The sequence below is a fragment of the Nylanderia fulva genome, unplaced genomic scaffold, assembly GCF_048542155.1.
Source record: "Nylanderia fulva isolate GAGA-0341 unplaced genomic scaffold, ASM4854215v1 Scaffold1268, whole genome shotgun sequence".
Classification (NCBI taxonomy): Eukaryota; Metazoa; Arthropoda; class Insecta; order Hymenoptera; family Formicidae; genus Nylanderia; species Nylanderia fulva.
In genome coordinates this window covers 16,284-21,470 of record NW_028189483.1, presented here as the reverse complement: position 1 = coordinate 21,470, position 5,187 = coordinate 16,284, and the positions used below count along the sequence as shown (strand labels likewise).

Genomic DNA, 5,187 nt, shown 5'->3' with positions numbered 1-5,187 from the left:
GGTGAAGTACTTTGTGGACACCAAGACCACGCATGTTCCGGAACCTCGCCGAACACTGCTCACAGCTGACCATTTCCTCCTCTAGGCTGTCCACTTCAGCCTGGCTGGTCCTTATAGTGGTTTGCGACGGACCAGCTGCGACCCCGTCAGGGTCCTCCCCACCTCTCGCGCTCTCACTCAAGCGAGCACTCGCACGCAGTCCCCGGGCCATCCGAGAACCCGGGACAGTATTCTCATTCAAATTTCTCTCCATAAATAACTGCGTGTAGGGGGGCAAACGGATTGACAACCGAGAGCCCCCAAGAAACCCCGGTCTTTCTTAGCCCCACAACTCACCATGACCGTAGGCGCATGGGCCGAAGCCCTTAGGGGCGCACTTTGCTGTACACTCTCTTAGTCGACACCTACCGAGTTTAAACTTTCAAAGTAGGCCGTTTCCGGGAGCACCACAAAGAGATGGAGGTACAACTTGGACGTGAGAGGCTGAAGGTCCTTACTAGAGGACTTCGTTGGCGCATCACGAACCAACCACGACTCTCTCTAAGTACCATCGCAGCGTGTTGCTTTGAGGACCGAGAGAGTCATAGTTACTCCCACACAATCCTTTTTGTATTCTTCTATTTCGATTGGATCCGGATCGTCACAGTTTTTAAGTATGAAATCTTCTTTGAGATCTTCAAACTTATATTCCCTGTCTACGTCATAAATTATAAGAGTAGGATTTATTTTCCTTGGCTCCTCTACTTTCAATTTCTTTGTTGTTAGGTTTATTCTTTTCACAAAGTCCCCGTCTCTTTCATCTACCTCCACCTCTACTCCTTTTCCTCTTATTTGTTTTATTGCCTTTATCCTCAGCCTTTTATTTGTACTTGTCAGATTCCTTTATAACCTCCTTCTTTCATTTCACTATTCGTTCTCGCATCTTCGTCTTCTTTTATAGGTTTAATTAGTACTACTTTGTGCGTAGTATCTGACCTCCTTTCTTTTTCTTTTACAGCACCTGTAGCAGGTCCTTTGGAGTTCCTGCCGTAACATTGGCATAGGAGAGTCCTTTAGGCCTCAAGTCAGCAACAGCTTGGTAAGCAGCTTTCCATTTTTCTTTTTCTAAAACTACATTATGTAGTCTATTTTCTAGTACTGCCCATTTGGACAATATGTATTTTATTGCAGATTTTGTTATTTTGTTGTTATCATTAAACATGAATGTCTCGAGCTGTTCCTTTGTCTCCATCATCTCCTCTACTTCATTTACTACTGTGCTCTGTTCTAATCTTTCATATCCATCCTTCTCATTTTCAGAATCACTCAGCCTTGTGTTCCCTTTATGCGTCTCTTCAGTGTCTTTTTGGGTACTACCCGAAGGAGGTGGTGATCTACTTACAGATCCCCTTCGCGCAAACAGCAATTCTCTTTTTCTCTCTTTTTCGGCGTTCAGAGTTTCGGTTACTTTCGTGCCAGCATTAGTCGTTACCAAAGTATCAGCCAAGTTTTTGTGTTTTTGTTTGAGTTTTGTTCTTTCCATGTATATCCCACGAGTATGGCAGGAAAAAAAATGTCCACTCAGGCAGAGCCTCCATCACCTGGGTAAGGCGACTTATATACCACAGAGGTTGCGCCAGGTGCCCCTAGGGGATTGTTTGCGGTCGCGCAACTTAACCTCCCCGCGGCCATGCAGCCCCAGACACGATGCCTCCCATCCTGGCTTGAAAGAGTCCTCGGGGCCCCGGGTGCGTCATGCCCGTACTACTGTCGAATCGTCAATAGCCTCCTGGGAAAAGTAGATAGGAACAGATGTCCGTGGTTGATTTAAGGGGTAACACCACTCTAGCGGTCGAAAAAAAGACCTAACTTTGACAATTTTTTTTGAGAATATAATAAAAGGAATGGGAATTTTTCTTGAGAAGGTTTATTGAGCATATATTTAAGTATAGAAAAAAATTTTTTTATTATTTTTTTTATACAAAATGGCGACGAGAGAGACAATCTTCAAAATGACGTTTTTAAAAACGCTTCCATTAGCGAACCAATTTCTCGTGAACTATAAGACCTAGAATAAAAAACCAAAAAAATTTTAAATCTATATACTATTGCCTATAGAAGTACGTAGGGATTTTTTATTTTATCAAATTTTGCAGAAACGGTGCACTTTTGAAAAAAAAATTCAATTTTATGCCAAAAAATAAGCAGTAAATTGTTTATAAAATAAAAAGTTTACATCGAATCGAAAAACTCCTACGTACTTCTATAAAGGATGTAATTGTGAAGCTACTGTCAAATTTTCAAACTGATCCATGCAACCGTGTTGAAGTAATGTGTTCGCTAAGATTGAAAAAAGTGGTTTCGAGAAAAACGCGTTTAAAGTTTCACGAGCACTTAAAATGCTTGAAATTTATGTTTACCTTTAATCAGCGATGCCTGCACCATACATTTGGCCATCCAGATTAATACTCGCCTCTTCTTCTTCCTTCCTGGATGATTTTAAAAGCAATCGGGCCTCTTTTGCAGCATTAGTCAGCGATCGCTCCGAATACTTGATGCGGCGCTCGTCCGTTTCGACGCAGAAATTGTAGCAATTCGTCCCAATTTTCATGCCTAAATTTTGCATGAGCCTCATAACACTTGATAGGCCATCATTATATATACCTACAGCGATATATATGGCAGTATCAAGCACATGCTTGCCACTGGAGGTCGATTTCGGAGCCATTGACCAAACTGTCGAATTGAAACTCTCGTTGCTATTTTGAGTATAGCCGCCGATGCAACGAGTAAGCAGATCGTCGCTGCTTAATTCTTTATAAATTGGTAAAATTGCTTCAAAAACTGAAGTCGAGAGAGGTGGTTTATGCTTGTAATCGACATTACCAATGGCCTGTGCTTTTTTGCCATGAACACCACGAATTTTCTCCGGACGGGCATTTTTCGTGCTGCGGTTTTTCGTCGGTTGATATTTTATGGAATAGCGTCGCATAAATTTCATTCCGCATTTTTTCTACGGAATCATGATTGCGGCGTATAGCTAATCCATAATAAATTGACAACTCGTCGATCAATTTACCTGTCAACTTGCCTTTTCCCTCCGAGTCCTTTTGTATTTTTTTTTAAATTGCGAAGGCGAGTACCCATTCGCTTTTGTACGTGGTCGATGCACTCTTTCTTCATAACTGTGAAATCAGCATAAGGCTCTGAATCCATGATACCTTTAAAAGTTTTAGAATCTCCGTCCCCCACGTAATCTGCATATTTTAAATTGTGCAAAGAATTTGAGCGCTGGAACATTTCTATGACGGCGTCCACCTCCATCTTTCCGGCGGAGCCCTCGTGGTTAGCTTGGCATTCGTTTTCATGCGTTTCGATCCATTCCTTGTACTTCTCAGTGTCTTCTTGTTTCTCCCAAAATTCACAAGATTTACAATATTTTGATTTTATAACAACATCAACCACTTTGCCGCTAAGCCATCCAATAAGCGATACGAATCCGAAAAGTGACGAAAAACCCCGCTTTCTCCACGAACCATCACCAGATACAGTAATACCATCTGTATTCTCTTTCTCATCACTTTTTTTCTTCTCTTCCTGAGCTGCAGTTTTCATACTGAGCTGACAAACCGCCTCTGCTCCAATAGCGATTCTTTTAACGACTCTGTCGTAGAATGATTGAAAAATTGGTCGCGGGAGATCCATAAACGCGCAAAATTTCATTATTCCATTTAGTCCTACTCCGAGTAGCCGCATAGCAAGTACAATTCGACGATTAATCTCGTATCCTTTTTCAATAAATGGAGAACTAGGAATATAAATTTTGTCACATTTTTGACACGAAATCACAATTTTAAAACCCAAGCCACGCTTTGCAGATTCGGTAAATGTCACTTCAGATTTGCATTTTTTACAGACAACAGCTTGCGATATAGCGGAGAAAACGGCTAAAAAGTTTAAAATTCGGTATCCAAATCCTTCTTCTACTTCAAATTCTTCAAGATCTATTTCTGATAATTTGCGAGCCGATGTGCCAGCCTTCTCGAGATCCGGCATCTCCAATTCGTAACGGTTCAACGGTCGCCGCTTTGAAATTCTCGGTCTCTTCGAATCGTTAGCACTCCCCATTGAGCCTTTCTTCTCCTTATATATTTTTCTTTTATTACTCATCTTGTTAAGCACTCAGAAACAACTAAATGTATGTATAGAAAACAGAGAAAGCAATGAAAAAATCAAAAATGTGCGTGTGCTTGGCGTCACATTGCCAGCTGTACTGAAATACAAGTTTATTTTGGCAGTAGCGTACCCTGGTGATCTTTTGAGTAACTCAAGCATCTTCTGCACTATAAATAACAGGGCCACTTATTATCCTGAAAGGTAAAACAGGATGACAAAAGCGATGAATCCGAACGCGCCGCGTTAAGGCTCAAGCGGCGCTCCGAGGCGCTGCGGAAAAATCGTTGGTAGAGGCTTTTAAAAATTTTTTTTACTATAAAACCAAGTGCATGTTATTTTTATGATGTTAAAGCATTGTTTAAAGCAAAAAAAAAAAAATTGATTTTTTCAAAATCCTAGAGTGGTGTTACCCCTTAACGTGCGGTACTTGCTCAGAGAGCTTAATCACACGACCCCCATGGGTGCGGAATTGGGATAAGCCCAATCAGCTCGTTCCAGCAGGCCAGGAACTACCAGTAGCGTCTCCGAGTTTGTAGGACTCTTCGGCAACCCACCGGTTGGGGCGAGCGCCTGTCCAACGTCCTACCAGCTGTGCAGGACTGGTGCCCGAGCAGATACGCTGCTCACCCGTCGAGGCCCGAGAGCCCCTAACCAGCATGCGGCTTCAACCACTACCCCCACGAGTCCGACCTCAATTGCCGGGACGAGGGACGAATCCCTCTGGGCAACCCGACTCCCGTGGTACCAGTCAAGATCACTGGTTGGATCTTCGTGGCCGAGACCACTCCCAGCTTTCGGAGGCCTACACCTCCCAGGCAGTGGTCGGCCTATGTTCCTCGGGAACATCGGCTTCTCTTATCCTCCTTTCAGCATTGCCCTCCTTCTTTGAAATACAATCTTCGCATACACACCAACACTTTCATACCTTTCCTTACATTCCAACATGCGACTCACATCCACACTGCCATTCTCTCGCACAATCACACCCCACTCACTCAGGTTCCTCACATCACCATACATTGGACACTCAAC

General features: G+C 43.0%; 1 pseudogene; it reads right to left on the bottom strand.

Annotated features, from left to right (window-relative positions):
* Positions 1-1,926: 1,926 nt before the first annotated feature.
* Positions 1,927-4,424, bottom strand: LOC114945237 (uncharacterized; annotated as a pseudogene).
* Between the last annotated feature and the right edge of the window lie 763 nt (positions 4,425-5,187).